General features: G+C 40.7%; 1 long non-coding RNA gene across 1 annotated transcript in view; it reads right to left on the bottom strand.

Annotated features, from left to right (window-relative positions):
• The window catches only part of LOC309437871, a 68,073-nt gene extending 51,220 nt beyond the window's left edge, over positions 1-16,853 (bottom strand). Inside the window, exons 1-2 of the long non-coding RNA XR_014183648.1 lie at positions 16,753-16,853; positions 16,511-16,615 (exon numbers count right to left, since the gene is read on the bottom strand). This is a non-coding gene — a long non-coding RNA (uncharacterized lncRNA). The remainder of the gene's footprint in view (positions 1-16,510; positions 16,616-16,752) is intronic.
• Between the last annotated feature and the right edge of the window lie 223 nt (positions 16,854-17,076).

Raw genomic sequence — 17,076 nt, 5'->3', positions numbered from 1 at the left:
TGCTTGACTTCTTGATAGCAGCAGCCTGTCAGACAGCAGCAGCCCGTGCTTTTGGAGCAAACCGATGCTGAAGGGTTGTATCTAGAGCAAGAGTAGTTACATTTATACAGTCCTAGAATTACATTCAGCCCTTTGAAGGCAACTGCGAGGCTGCTGTGGCCCTCAGTGAGAATGAGTTTGACACCCCTGAACTAGGGTGTCCAGGAGCATCTTGGGGAAGGAGTTCCCCCTCTGCTCTCCCCACAACTTGTTCAAGACAACAAGGAGAATGTTCTGGCTTACCTCTGTTGTTAGGCAGAAAACAACTGGCACCAGAGCAGGTGCGCAGAGCCCCGAGGAGTGCAGAAGCCAGGCTGTGTGGGAAGGGGCAGGCACAGGGACCTGATTCCTACCCCTTCCTTCCCCATCAGCAATCAAGCCTGCCGGTGATGGAGATTTCAGACATGCTGTGCAGAATCACAGTGTGTCCTGGAGCTACACGGCACTGCAACCATTGCAATTCTGAGTTCATCTTCCCAGTAACAATCCAGCCCGAGAAGAGTGCGGCATAGCGTATGAAGCATCTTGATGAAGTTTTAAGCAACCGTTCTTCAAAAACCAACCCAGAAGTGGCAGTGCTGTATTTTTAGACAGATAATTACAAGGGTACTCCCATATAGGTGTTTCAGAGTGTATCGAGTAGTGTAATCATGCAACAGGTCAGAAATTGCTGAGTGAATAGTACCATTTCATTTTCAGACTTCTATTACAGCATGGTGACAGTGTAATTGTCCTGTATTTGGTTAATGCTTCAGCACAGTGCACAGGGGAGTAAGTGTGGAGTTCTGTCCCTGTTCACAGACACTTCTCACTGAAATGTCTGCCCACCACCACCACCTTTTCTTCTGTCGTTGTTAAACTATCTGTCCCCTGCATTCAAAAGTCCCACTAAATTCAGCACCAAGCCCACAGATTTCTGCTCGGTTGACTGCACCCAGTCTTCAGGGGATGCCCAACTCAATATGTTGGTAGCACCAAGCTCATCTGTGATAACCCATAACCCTCTTCTCAGGGACAGTGCGGGAGAACAATGTTAAGTTGTAAATAGCAAACTACACACTGCTAATCTGTGGAAAAATGAATTTTAGAAATGTTACAGAAAGCTCGGACATATTGCAATCTCATGTAACACGGGTGGAAGATGAAATCTAAGGGAAATCACAACATCTTAAGCACTAAAGTACAGTTATGGCAGCCAAGTAATTTGAATTCTGCCCTTTTAGACAGCATGCTGTACCATTGTGCTTAAGAGCTCATAGTGTCCATAGTATTAAAATTTTCCAACAACTAAGCTTTTGCTTATTCCTGCCCCCTATCACTCTTCACTACTGTGTAATATATCTATACTAGTTTTCCATGTACTAGTAGAACAGGCACCTTCCGAAAAAACGATTCTGAATTATAGATGGTTGCAATTTATTTTTTTTTATGTGACTGTTTAGCTATTAGCAGAGGCTGATTAATGGAAAATGATCTTTTAGAGAAATTCATGAACCGTTCCTTTTCAGAGCTGTTCTCATCTGTCATTCCTCTGTCCCAGCTCCAGCATTTCCTGTGCCCTGTTCATGTAGTAAAGGAACAAGAGAAAGTGTGTACCCAGCAGGTACTAGTAGTCCCATCCTAATTAAATCTAAGCCTGCTTCAGTTCAGATTTGACTCTAGAAATTTTACTAACTTTCAGAAGTACCTCACTTCCACTGGTACGGTCATGAGTGTCAGCATCTCTTCTAGTAGGAGGTCAAAACCATTCTGAAGGTCTACAACGGCACAAAGGACAATTCAGCTGGGACCTCAGAAACATTCTTAGTTTACATAACATAGAAAGACAGCTAGAAAATCATTCTCGCCGAACCTGACTAAAAATACGTTTGCAACACCATTAATGGATTCTGTTTCCCGTAACTGAAAGGCAATTTGATAAATCATCCTTTGCCATAGTGCCACTAATTGCAACGGATTCTGAAAATAAGTCCCAAATGATTTTTTTTAAGAAAAGCCATGAATCCTGAAGGTGCACTGCTGGCAAGCCCTCGAGTGTTTATATTACAAACCAAGCAATTTAAATAATCCCCAAGTTCATTACGTTTCGCTAGATACTCAGGAGAGGTCCTCTCTTCCATTGCTTTCCAAGAATAGACCAATGTAGAGCCTCTTATTTTTCACAACAACTGATAGGTTTTGTGTGGCTAGGACTAAATTACAGTAGCAGGATTTTAACAACTGCAGAAAAGACTATAAAACTTTCTGCCCCTTATTAACTACTGTGTGACTATTAGGTTTATGGGCAATGTTAACATTGCAGCATAGGAACAAAAACATTGTAAACGGTCTCCAAAACTTTGGGAAGCAATTTTCCCCAAGAGAGGCAGGGGGCCCTTCCAGTCCCAGTAAGGTATGGAAAGGGTCATGTGGCACACATGTACAACTAGATTAAACTCTCTGTTGCTAAGTAATTAAACCTAATTGTAAACCTGGGCAAGTGCTAATTTTAAAACTGAGCTCCAAAATGCCTATTGAAAGTTCATGGAAAATGAAAACTGCCTCTTTAAAAGAAATCAGCTTGCAGCTCCCCAGAACGGAGCCCCTGGGCAAGTGGTTCAAAATATGATTTTTATAAACAAATCTGACATAGCAAGCTTAATGCAAAACCCTATGCATATAACATCACTTATGTGAGCGACTCGTTTAAATTATAGCTGTAGAGAGAAGGAAATAAAACTGGCATATTAACCTTTGGCACAGCAGTGCTCACATACTAGCGATGTTCAGCAGCAGATGATATTATTGTGACTCCCACTAGTATTGTCATAGTGAAGGGTCTGTCAGAATTCGTGTTTGAAACCTCTACAGTCAGAGTTTATTAACTCAGCCATGAGCATCCATTCCAGACCTACTTTGGCATGTACAGTCTTAAGAGCAAAATCTTTTTCACTGCAACTTCTCTTTCCCCATCACCATTGTACTTAAAGTCATTGACTGCAAAAAATAAAATAGAATAAAGCAGAAATTCATTAAATATAGCATCTACTCCCCACCATCATATTTAAAAACACTGAATGCAAAAATAAACAAGAAATTAATGAAACAGAGCATTCCACAGCTTATTGTCAAAAGCTCATCGGATGCCTTGCTTCCCAAATGTCCTTTTTAAAGAACGGTCTGCTAATTCTTCCTCCAGAGGGAGGACCCTTTCCAGTAGTTCAAAGGGAAAAGCTAAATGCTTAAACAAAATAGACTTAAAAAATGACTTACAAATGAAATTTAAAACATTCACAGATTTTTTTTTTGTGAATGTTTCACATTATTGAATACATTCCTATATAACTAACAAAAGCGTCATATAAAATGAGCCTTCCTTGTTAAATAATGACACACTGTGAGTAGCTTTACCAATGTCACTCAGGCCTTGATGCATGTTCTGGCCATGTCTATATGCTCTAAAATATTTTGTTCAGGAGTTTCAGACACAGGACGTGCACAACAGCTTGGAGTGTCTGTTGATTTGGTTTATTCGTGGACCTTGAAATTGAAAAAAGTTTTGTTACATACAAAGGCCGTGGGACTTACCTGTTCCATGATTTTACCTGAAGAACAATTAACCTTCAGAGTGACAAAACCCAGCCCAGGTCCAAGTGAGAACATCTCCTGGCTCCTTATTTCAGACACAGGCTCATAAAAGGGAAAGTATTAAGCAAATATATCAGAGCTAAACAAGTCTACCAAGTTGACACCGAGTGTACCGGTCCTGAGAGACAAGAAGCATGACAGCAATGCAAGTTTCAGAGTCCCACTGCATTTCCCTCACCTGCCCAGTGGAACTGAAATCAGTGCAGACCTGTTGCTGTAGTGGAGGATACAATGGTTGAAGTGATCATCTGGTTATTGGCAAAACTGTTAGATTTGAGAAAAGTTGCTCTACCAAAATATCACAGGCCAATAGCAAGAAACATTTATATTATATATGTATTTAAATGACATCTAGATAGATTGGTCTGAGAGATTCTCATTTTCTCTGGTTTGTGGAATAATCCTGAGAGCAACCTCTACTTCTATCTGCAGCCTCTTGGGCCAAGCTGTGACATAGTCAGTGGTAAAGAAAGCAAAACGTGATGTAAATTTAGGGATGCGACATCTTTTCTATCCTTACTTCCTCTGGTAAAACTGGGACAAACGAGGGCTGCAGAAGCTGCTATGCAAGCTGCACCCAGCACAGGGCCAAAGATCTGCATGTGAAAAAGACAGATTTCGAGTACCAAAAATAAGCTGCGAAGAAACTTAATCCTCAAAGGTCAGAGGTACAGCTGAAAGGCCCAGGCCATGCCTTTGTATCAGAATGTTACAACATTAACCCTAATGACTTAATAGTTTTGCCCTTGACTTGTGTCAACAGGAACCTATCTTATTACATTGTAAATGAGTTGCTTCCAGCCTACTCCAGGCTCCCCAGTGATGGGAAGACAAAGGCACTTCTAGTAAAATTAGAAATGTAACCTAGTACCTACAGGGTGCTGGCTAGTAGCATTTAGTAGCATTTTGCTTTTTGTACATGTGTTTGAGTAAAGGAAGGCTGGGCACAGCGTAGGGCCCAAGCTACCACATTTGGCATTCAGCAGCCAAAATTCCGAGGAAGGAATCCCCTTTGCAGACTGTTGTGCAGTGTCATCAAAGGTCATCGTCTGCTGCAGATATCAAGGGATAATGAGCTAGGGTCAGCCATAATGATGGTAGGCTCTAGGTAACAGAGGAGGCTTTCTTATGCTCCCTCCCTTCTCTAGGAGAAGTTTGCATCCTTTGCAGACTCTTTTCACTTCCACGCAGAAACAGTTTCCAAGCCTGGCACAGCACAAAGCCACCAGGTGACTGAAGCGTGGTAGCTTTGCATTAGCACTGAACTATTCAGAGCCTCTCCTTGCATAAAACAAGGACGAGCTGTAGTTTCTAAAAGAGTTACTGTTACCAGGCAATTGTCTCATTCTATTTAAACTGAGAAATTCTGTATTTTCTGATTTATCTGGAAGGCTTTGTTCCCCATGTATCCTAAAAAGCTGCCTCCTGTCAGCTAGGCAAAGGGTTAATTTTCACAATAAATACACAAGAAGGCAGAGACATGCTTATACAGTTATGTAAGTCATCTTTAAGGAGTTTTACAGGCAAGTAAGATGCAGCTCCAGACACCAGACTTTTAAATCATTTAAAGCTGACATAAGCTGATCCTAGGCACAGTTTATGATCATGTTTTTACTTTTCACCTCTGACAATTACAAATTGTTTGTATTAACTCCACAAGTATTCCTATTCAGCGATATTGTCAAAGTTCATTCATCCCCGTCTCACGACAGCTCGCCGACCCTTGGCTTCACCAGCCTCCATCTATAACCTTCACCCGACGGTTACCAACCACACGGGGAGGGGCAGGAGAGATCTACAGCCTGCAAACCCCCCCTTCATCTGCAGCCTGTGGCAGCTGCAGTTCCCCATGTTTCAATGTGGTTTTCAGACCATCTCAGCTCGACAGGAAGAAGCCTGGCATCCTCTGAGCATGTTGCACTTGTAACCTTTGAAGATGTTCAAAAGAAAAGGAAAAAAAATGAAAGGTCTTACCCGTTTTGCATGGAGATGCATGAAAAGTCTTGGGGCCTAACTTGACTGGAACTGTTTTAAGCACTTCTCTACTACAGCAGCGGTGCGTCATATGAAAGGCTTTGTTTGGCATCTATCCACAGTTATAAATAAAAAACATATTTATCTTTGGTCATGTATATAATTTAAAAGCCGGACAGAAGAAACTTTTTTTCTCCTTTTAAATCTGTAGCAAGCCCAAGATACATTCTTATAAATTATTTCTTTCAAAAGAAGGAAAAGAAGAAGAAGAAAAAAAAAAAAACAAAACAATAACAAAATAGCTTGGCTATTTGGAAATCTGGAAAACAGATTATTCCTTTGGATGGAACAAAATGTGTGTATGTGTCATCATGACTTTAAACAGTTCCGTGGTTCCCTATGGAAATACTTAATTGAAGCTAATAAGATGTGGAGTTATCAGTGGTTTGCCATGATAGATTTCATATGGTCTCTCCAAGATAGTCTCCCTCCTTTAAAAGTTACTGACCTAAGATTGTGTTAACTGGTGATCTGAGCAGCAACCACCACAGGTACTAAATGTGAGTGAAACCCAACTTATGCTGTGGACAGGAGTTTGGGCAAACCCCTTATAACTCCAACCTCTATGCAACACTAACACCTAAATTTCTTAAACTTCTGATTTGTAGCATGTGTGACAAGCTCCCATAGAAACCTTCACATGAAAGACTGATTTGCCCCTTAACGCTTGCAGCATGTGTGAGAAGTCCTTTCTTTTGGCACCATAAAATTAGGAAAGAAAATATTGTCAGCAGACTACCCAACACAAACCTTCCCTCAATTACCACGCTCCGTAAGATGATCCTACAAGCTCACCTCTCCATAGGACCAGCCTCACCTTCCTCCATTCAGCAGATTAGTTGATCATGAGCATATTCCAAGAAAATTTTTGACTAGTTATAACAATTAAGACAAATTGTGCCCTCGTTACATCTCAGTTTAGAAAAACCCCTGCTGTATTTGAGATGGATCTGTAGTGACCAAAGGCAGTCATACCTTTTTAAGCAGAAGCATGTATCTACACAGCCTAATGGAGTGCCAGTGAAGCTTTCTCTATGTGCAGAAAGAAGGTTATTTGGCATCTGCAAAGTGCAGGTGCTTTAAAAGCATCTGCATGTACCCATTTCTGATAATATCTCAAAATAAACTTGGCTTGAGCCAACGTATCCATGTCACTATACATTATTATTAAGCCATTCTGAAGTTTATAGAGGAGGAATGGTTTTTCCTATGCTGATAGCACCAGAGATTATAAAGGACTTTGGGTGGAGGCAATCTGCATAACTTTGGCACTCATTTCGTTTTTTAGGCGATTAATTAAACTGTCTTCCTAAAATTGGCCAAAAATAAGAATCTTGTCTTTTTTTTTTCCTTTCAGGAAGAGAAATTTGTAGACTTTTCTGGCATAACCTCCTCTTGCCTTCAGCCATTTTTTTTTCCTAAAAATTTATTCCCTGTGCCTGCAAATGTATCCAGTGCATATGTTTCTTTTTGATGTTAATATTCCCTATAAATATACCATCCCCACTGATAAAGTCAAGTCCATGTCTATGGGCTGTAGGGTCAAGTTCATTGTACCACCTCTCAGTAACTACGTCAGTCAGCAGCAAGCACAGTGCATTCATTAACCTACAAGCAACCTTGGTATTTAACTTACACTGACCAATGTTACATTCAACATTAAAGGAACTGCATGCAAACCTCATGATATAGGAAATGCAAGGATACAATAAGTGCCATAGGACAACACTGCATTTGGAGGTAGTTGAAGTCAACATAAAGAGTGAATCACAAGATCAAACAACTACTTTGCAGCTACTTATTGACAGGACAGCCTGGGGAACCAACACTCGGGATTAACACAACCTCCTTTAGGCAGTGAGCAAGGTGAATAGAAACCTTGTGTTCATTTTCTAGCCAGAAAAGAGTAAAAATCACCTCCTGAAGGCAACTCCCATCTCAGGCATCCACACTCTGCAGACTACATGGGGAAGCGAGAAGCGAGGGCAACTGTGCTCCTAAGTCAGATGTCCCATGTAGTCAGCAAGAAAAGAACCCAGGCTGAACTTTTTGACATATTTCTGTTACCAGTTTCCCCATAAGACAGTCCACAACTTTACGTGTGTTCCTTAAAAGGCAAAAATGAATGAGAATTACCAGGTTAGCAATGAACGCCGCTGTAAGCCGCACGCAAACACCGATGCTGCGGGATACTTTACCAGCGCACATTTTCATACACTCCGGCACATGGATGAACAGAGCAGAGGAGAAGCAAGCCTGATTGTAATTACATTAAGCACTTTGGCAATAAGGAAAAGTTTGTGCTTGTACACAGATGGCTTTATGTTACAATGCTATAAATGTGCCAAGTTTCATGGCTTCACCGCATGGTGCAGGGAAGGGCCTTGATCCAAAGTCTGTGCAAACCTGCTGAAAAGCTCTCACTGATTTCAGTGCATTATGATAAGTCCACTGGACATGCCTGGCCAAAGCGAACAGCCTTTTGTTCTAAAATACAACTATTTTTAGACCAGTTTTAGCCCAGTTTGCCTTTTTTAGCCCAAGTCTCCATGCTTTGGTGACTATGATTTCCTTTAAAGGAGAAACAATAAAGTCCAATTTGGGCTGATTAAAATGACCTTGCCCACTGTAGCTCTCATCTAAGACGGAAACTTATATTTTGAAGACCTCATGGAAACTACCTGGGGGAAAAAAACATGACATCCTTAGTCTATGAGGCCTCCTGAGTCCTTCTGGTCCTCTTTTCTGTGACCTTCCCGCCCCTACTACTTCATGAAGGTAAGAGATTTTCAAACTTACTTCAAAAGTCCTTAATTTGAAAAAATAAACAAAAATTCTGTCAACCCATTCCCCAGTGTCTCTCCATAACTTGTTTTAGAGTAATAAATCTTCACCCTGACAGCTCTCTGATGATGCATCACATTAATATATCATAATGACAATGCTTGTGATATATTACGGATATATTTTCTGAAAGGGATATCACCTATACATTCCATCTTCCCAGCACAGCAGAAGATTGTTTGGGAAAAGGGGGAGAAGGGGAGGTAAAGGATGTTCTTTACCCGGAAGGCAAAATCTCACAAGAGAATGTGGAATTAAGTTGATTGCCCTTGTTAAAATACCAAAGAGAATAAGAAATAAAATGCCTTCTGCGCAACAACTTGTATCAGTAAGATGACCTGTTTGTTCCTCAAATACTGATATTCAGGCTGGAATTTAAAAGGGAAATTCTTTAATATACTTGTATCCGTCATGCTAATACAGGAGAAACAGACTCTAGGAAATAATCACGATGACTTTGATAGGGTTGAAAGACTGTGATAATGACAGGCAGGATATTTAAAAGGGTAACTGAGGCTGTCTGCAAGCAGAAATAACTGGCAGCCTCTGTGAATAATCTGGTGAGAGCTGTGTACACTCCAAAGAGTCACCCACAGCTGACACAAACCACAGCCTTTTCAGTGCCTGAGTATGGACAAGGCAATGACAGGGCTTTTCAGTAGGAAATCCAGTTAATTTTTGACATGGATATCTGGCCTCGCACAACACCACTGCACATAAGAACCAGGTCATAGGCTGGTGTTCACTGCGCTAGGCTCTGCACACGCAGAACAAAGACAATCCTGGCCTCCATAAACTCAATTCACAAGGTTTTGAATGCAAAATCAGCCCCTGGCTTAGAAGAGCCTGTGGCCTGGGAAGAAGGATTAGTAACTTTGCTCCAAGGGCTCATCTTGAAAAAGTCACTGTGTGGGCTGAACAGTATGAGATCTGACAGAAAACTTTGACAAGAACTGGTCCAAAGTTGCTCTCCTGATACACCTGGCTTGCACGCAGGTAGCTCTAACAACAACCTCAGTGCCTCTGTTCTTGGCATAAAGATTGCAAGGGCAGTCAGAGCCTATCTCGAGTTTATCTGTAGCCTTCTTTTTTTGGAAACAGTCTTTACACCCAGGGCACTGAACTCCTAGTATTCAGTTTAGGTGTATGGACAAAAAAAAAAACAAAAACAAACCACAAAAAAGCCAGAACAATGGACTTTTGGTTTTTTAGGTGTTCTGATAGTGATCTGATGGTTTGGTGAAAAACTTGACTTTTGCAAAACAGAGTGGACTCGTTTCAACATCAAACTGTTGTCGACTACCCACACTCCAAAAGTACCTGAAGCGCATCTGGCCAGTGTTATTAAGACTCCTGAGCTCTTATGCTGAGTGTGATTGGCAGAACTGCCTGAGAACAAACACATTCAGTGACCTCTCTTCTCTTACAGACTTGCTATCCCAGCAGGGATAGCACCCCAATTTTGGCCGCAAGTACCCACCATGCCATTGATATCGAGTCTGCTCATAAATGTTCTGGCCTGGCAAATATTCGCCTGTATCTCTCCACAGGACTAATGTGAAGATGAGCACACAAAGCACTCTCTGGTTTTGTTTGGTCTTGCTGATGCTGCACTGGAGGGGCAGATCTGATGCCTGTTTTCTGAAACACCTCAGAGGTCTGGCATATTCCTTTGTTAGCTGAAGAATTAGTAAACAAAATTATTGTGAGACATCTAATGGGAGAAAAAGATGTCACGATTAAGACTCACAGGGAAAGATTAAAATATTACAATAAGAGTGAAACCCAAAGAAATATGTATCTGAGCACTTATTTCAGTGTGCAATCATCCCAGCTGACAAGCAAAATGAATTTGAATGTGGTGGCACTAATATTAGCTCCAGTGTAAAGTTTTGGATATTGCTGTTTTGATCTTGCTAGAAACACCCCCAAATTCCTGACGAGGACTGGAAGAGCTCTCTCTGTCTCAGAACATGAAGAACCATGAAGAGTGCAAGCAAAATGACAGCAGTGTCAGCATTATTCCGTTGGACACATGAAAACAAGCGACGATGCCCAATGCAAGGCAGTGCAATGGCCACATTCTCTGAATGTGAACAGAATGTTTCTCAAAGGTGGTTATTCCCCTCTGAATCTTCAATCTGCAGAAGACATCGAAAGTATAATGAATGTAGGAAGCCACTACATGATAACCATGGTTCCTTGCTAGCAAGTCTGTCTCCTGGGGGTCAATTACAGGCAAGAAGAAAAAGGTTCTAAGGGAAATCGGCTGATACAATCAACCCTACTAAATCCATTGCCACTCTTCTATGACCACTTGTAAGAACCTATTGTAATGTTATTTTGCATTGCAAGCATTTGCCCTTTAGCTGTTGAAAGGAAACAACCAGCTCATGTTGTACATGAGCCATCAGTTTCTGGATACTGCTGCTCTGAGTCAAGCAAACTGCATTACCAAGTCCCATCAATGCTGGATTTCTTGGGAATGCCAGATGTCCTCGCACAGAAAAAAAAAATAATATTAATATATTGGTGTCCTCAAAACCACCAAGAAAAAAGCCAATTGACTTGCACTGGGGCCAAGTATATACTTAGGAGTTATAAAAAAAGCAGACCTTCTTACTGACTTTCCAGCAGCGATAGCATCCCACTTTTTGGCAGCAATGCAAACCCTCTATTTTCTGTCCTGGTCCAGCCTACCCTGCTGTCCTGTGGTAGGACACCCCAGCTTCTCAAAGATTCTCCATGTAAACAAAACAGAGGTGTCTGTATATTTTTCTCTGTTGTCTTCTCATAACTGATTTTTGCTCTTTTCATCAAACAGCTCTGGATAAGATGCTGTAATTTTAGTTGCTATTAGAGTCTACAGTGTTTTTCCTGTGTTCACTTGTTCCTGGTATGAATATTCATAGCGGAGTCCTGTTTATTCTTTCAACCTCTTTTGTGTGACGTTATTGTTCTGAAAATTGAAGCTGTGTCACAAATGCATTGTGTTTCATCCAGGAACACAGTGACTTTCAGGTTCACTTTTACACCCAGTGATACAGGTTTAAAGAAAATACTAAAAACCAGAAACAGGGCATCTTTATAACTAAGGCCAGCTGACTCAAGTGATCTTATTAGAAAGTTCTTTGTATGTTAGATGAGTCCTGTTAACCATCATGCAATCCATAGATCCATATTACTGTAAAAAAATTGTGTAGCTAAAGTTCACACAAAACAAAAGTGAAATTACCCCAAAGGAATCTCTCTGTTTCAAGACAATTTTCTTTCCAAGTTTCAAATATTAAAACTCTCCCAGTTGTTAAATAAAGAGTGATGACAAAATGCATGCAATTTTAATTTCCACTGGGATTATGCCTGGTGTGAGACAATCACGTTGTTTGATATTTTTCTAAAGACTAAAATAATGTTATAGTGTCTGTGAAGGATGTAATGAAAAACAAGGTACGGAAATAAAAACATTTTTATCCCAGATTGGCTACTTGTTATGCTTTTTGCTGAAATTGCTTGCGTTAGAATATATTTAAAGCTTTATGATCTAAGACACTTAAGCCCTATTTGGTTTAACTGATGTAGCTATTAGCTTATCTATCTTGCAGTTCGTGAGGTGCCGACACATCAACTAATGAGAATCCATGCAAATCCAATGGATATTTATAAAAAATGACATAATGTTCACTTGTTTACCCCCCTAGCAGTGCCGAAACAACAGCTTACTTGAAAATTAAAGCTGATGTTCACGATGCTCCTGGCAAAGCCACCGGTTAGTGGAATGGCCGGGTATTTGCAATACCTGTGTACACGTCTTTGTCCTCTGGGGTCTGGTGGGATTTCAGGTGCTCTGAAAAGATATTTGTAGGGGGATCGAGAAATGGGGAATGACAAAGAGGAACTTAAAAAAAAAACCCCACAGTCTTAGATGTAACTAGTTCATAATCCCTAGCTCATAATCAGGTACTGATGAACAGATATACCAGGTATGAAGTATCACAACATGACTGTAAGGAGGAATTTGCTTGGGAGTCACTTTGAGTCTGGCTGAGAAAGAATTTAAAGGGACTTACTAAACAACTCCATTGTCAGCAAACAAAAAATGTCAACTATGACTATGAAAGCATACTGCTATAAAAGCAAACATTACCTTGTTTGATTTGGTTTATTATTTTGTTTGTCAGATCTGTAACTTTTCCTGAAACGCTTCAGTTTGGAGGAAGGAAATAACATTAGTGAAAATACTTATTACCTGAAAAATGTGTCCGTTTTGTAACTGAGGATACCTATGAAAGTATTGACAAAGTTGACAATAAATATTGACAATAATGTCTGCTTTAGTTTCTGCACTTTAAATGTAGCAAAGTAAAAAGACAGGGAACTTGCTTCTTTCAAACTCACTTCCCTTATCTCACAAGTGTCCATCCTGAACAACTTTCAGGAGCCCATAAAGTCCTTTTACCTTTTCTTAGTAGTAGTATTATTCAGTAATATACTTAGGAGAAGGATGGGATAGGAGAAGTACCAATTTCCACCTAACTCCATTTTCACAGAAGTAATTGCTCTCTAGGAGCAAAAGTTTAGGTGAAACCAATTTTTTTCAAGTCCCCTTATATCTGATTGCCCTGATGCAGGAGCTTTCCAAGGAGATGTTCTAGAGGAGTTTACTAGGTTAGAGAGCAGATTGTTATCTTTGTGTTGTTTCCTGTTACATTGCAAACTTCTTCGTGGAACAGGTAAAACCTAGGAAAGCAAATCACTTGTTTGGATCTTGGACTAACACTTGTCTGAACGTAAGGAATGGGTAGGGGTAGGAAATCTTACCATGTATTCCTTGACAGCAGCTGCATAGCTGGAAAGAGCTGTGAGAGTGACGGAGAGTTTACGTATCCTGGAGATGCGGAGAAAAACAAAGGGAAATGGAAAAGAAGGGGGGAAAAAATTAAGCAGCAAAACGAGCAGTTACTATAGAGGAACTACACTGCTGGTTCATTTTTTTTGGACTAGATTTAGAAAGAAAAATAATATGCACATTTTTTTCAGATTTATTGTGTTTGGAGGAAGTATATTTAAGTAGAATAGACAGAGTGGGTGATATGAGTGAGTCTAATGATAGTTAAGGGGAATTTCAAGGCCAACCAAGAGTGAAGAAGACAAACCCTCTGCCCCTTGCACTTTTGACAAAGTGGCGCCTCTTCCATTTCTGGACATTTCCGAAGAGAGACTGGGACAAAACAGTACAAGAAAAGACAAAATAATGTCAAAATCAGGACCTAGGCAACAGCTCCAGCAAAAGCTGTCCCAAAGCCAAGTCAACAATGGCAGCAAATCCAAAAGCAGCAATTCAGGTTTTAGGAGGCACTGCACCTTCTTCTGATCTTCTGGCCTCTAGTTAGAGGCATCTGCAGGGTGACAGGCCACTTCAAGGCTGACAGGAAAGACCCTGACAATTACATTCACACAATGAGTAGATTTCTCCAAATGAGTCCTACAGGACTCGTGCTCACGAGGTAGAGAGCACATAAAGCCATTCCTGACCTTGGTAGACTCCATCTGAGCTTCTCTAGGGCTGGCCCATGGTGTGGTAGCCCTGTGCTCCACCTCTACTGTTTCTCCAAACCACTGCCAGCCCTTGACATCTTTGGTAAATGAGACGAGAGTTCATCTAAGGATGCCAGCAAGCCTGTACCAGTTCCAACAGCAGCGCTCAGACTGTGGCAGGGGCCATTACCATACACCAGATAACCCATTTTTTCACAAAGTAAGATGCTGTGGTCTAAGCTACAGCTTACTAAATGGGTAGCAAAAGGGGTCAACATCTGGCTCATTGCTCGGAAATGGCCAAAAAGAGGTTTTCAAACCTGCAGGTTTTCAAGTGCCTCTCTCCACTGTGCTTCAGAAAGGCAATGCCACTTGACCTGGTTCTGGATTTACCTTTACTGCATCTGAAACCCCCAAAATAACATTCTCAAAAAATGTTTAGGACAGTTTTGTATATGCAAGGATAGCAGAGAATTACTTAACGAATTCGGAGAAGACAATTGGGAATAGAACAGTTTGCCATTTACCACATGACACTGCAGCTGTTAAGAATGTAAACCATGGAAATAGAAGTTGGAATTAGAGACAAAAAGCAAATCTAAACAAGTCTTTGATGACTTCTGTGCAATATGGAGGGTTGCAGAGCTCATGCTGGTGGAAAAAGGAAGGAAAGAGAAGCCAGTCCCTGAAACTGGTAACAGGACTCGGGAAAAGTCAGATCCATTCCACTCTACCCCATAGACTGTTTGTGTAAACAATGGGCATATTTAAACTCAAGTCTCAAACACAGAGAATGGGAGATTAATACTCTCTACTTCTGTCCTGCCTAATGAGATTGTAAGATCTCTCATTAATTGTTTGTCCCAGTCATAGCACAGCTGAGACCAGACCTCCTTTGGGGCCCCTCTACTTTATGATGCAATTAATGCACATAACCCTATGCCATTTATAGTTCTCAAACCCTAATGTGTAATGTGTGCTGGGATGATGGCTTTTTGGGCTCAGCAGTTTCTCACTGGTTGCAGGCCTCCTTTCACTTCATATCTTTTGCACCTACCTGTTCTTCTGTGTTATAACCCCTGTAAGCTCCTGAGCGCTGGAGCAGATCAAAAGCAAAAACATCCTTTTATAGGAGGCCAGAGTAAAACAGAGATGCACTACGTAACTACTCACAGACATACAACAAGCCAACTATGCCTCATTTTAGTTACAATGGAACGTTATGCAGAAAAAATGATAAAACTTCCATTGATCTCAACTGGGCACTTCCCACTTGAATGTAAGCAACACTATTTGTCAGGGCAAGGAAGGCTTTGCTCAGTCTTTCTGTCCCACCTCAAAGCCATTTCTATTCCTCCACTGAAGGGATTTCCAACCACAACTGCTTCATCATTAAATAAATTACTCTGTTGTGCCAGAAAGATTTTGTTCCATGCATTTATTTATTTAATCTGTGTACACTCACGAACTAACATCTCCTTTGCATTTCTAGGCAGTAGCAGGGCATGCAAAATGAAGGCTGGGTTCTGCTGAAACTGCAAGATGAAACACAAGAGCACTCCAAACTTTAGGGAGTTTTGTAGAGAGAAAATAGGAAGTGAAACAACTTTAAAAAATGCACACTTTTGTAATGCATTAAAGCCTTCATTGCCTCTGCCAAAACTTCACTTTTAAGAAGAACCAGCTGTGGATTTGATTTCTATGCTTCTCAGCCATAAGTCAATAGAGGATTCAATTTTAAAGCACAAGACCTATAACATACAGTGTGAATCATCTCTTGTCTGCATATAAGATAGCACAGATAGATAACGTGCTTAGTGAGAGCTTTATCACCAAGGAAACACATTCATAAGCATTGAATCTAGCACCTTAATATTTACAACTCACTTTAAAAAAATGCCTGCTGTAAATAAGTCCATATTCACAACTAGAAATATGTGGTATCTATCACTCATGCCTATTTTAAGAATTACTCATTGCCTAAGAGTGGCAATGGGCAAAGCCAATTTGCAAAAGTTCAGAGCTTCTGGAGAACTGGACTCTGATCTACCAGAAGTTAATTGTTTCAGAGAGATAATAATTTTTTGGTCATTATGTCCAACCAATCCATAAGTAACCCCTCACAGAATAGGTTTTATCTAGTGCCACTTGCTATTTCCTAAAGGTCATGGAATCTCTTTTTCTCACCTCTAACGGCTCACCTTTCCTGGGTGCACTATGGGGAAGCATAATTCCAGCAGAGTGGAAATTCAGTCAGCAAATGAGGCATCGACATAAATATTCATGGGGGAAAAAAACTTCTGAAAAAATGTTGAGAAAAGAGAGTAGGTAAATCATGGCATTCTCAGGAGACCACTAAGATATGCACTGACAATTTACATGGATTTGCTTAAAATTTTGTCTGTAATTTAAGAAGTGCTGTTGTACTTACCAACTTACCACCTTCTTGCCAGTATTTGGATATCTCTTGAGCACTTGACACTCCGTTGAGGACAGAACAGTTGCCCAGATGGCATGTGGCACCCATTTGTCATATCTTTGATTTACAGCCTGGGAATTAGTAAGAGAAATTATTCCGGATTACTCAGGGAAATGCTTGTACCGCTGTCAACATACAAGTTTTTCAGTTTTTACAATTCGAATTTGACTTCCTATCTAGTATTCTTTCCCCACCTTGCAAACCAAGGACCTGATGTGAAGGCAAGCCGTGGGAGAAGCAGATGAATTCATGGGGACCATCTGCATGTATTGAGTTTCTGCATAAGCGCTAGAAGACACACTGGGTGTTATCTCAGGGTAGAGTTCCAGCAGAGTTCAGCACATCTTAATATGGTAATGATTCTGCTTCAAGAGAAAAAATTGCAGGAAGAATTTTGAAAATGCTTGATTATTACTTGTTTTGCTCACAGCTGTGGTCACTGATAACACTTTTATTGACCTTGGTAGGAAAAGGAAGTTGATACTATGTGCCTTTAGAAAGCCAGCTCTGAAAACACA

Source organism: Streptopelia decaocto (genome assembly GCF_964273445.1).
Source record: "Streptopelia decaocto genome assembly, chromosome: 3".
In the NCBI taxonomy this organism is placed as follows: domain Eukaryota; kingdom Metazoa; phylum Chordata; class Aves; order Columbiformes; family Columbidae; genus Streptopelia; species Streptopelia decaocto.
The sequence above is the reverse complement of the archived record's forward strand: the minus strand, read 5'-3'. Positions and strand labels throughout refer to the sequence as shown.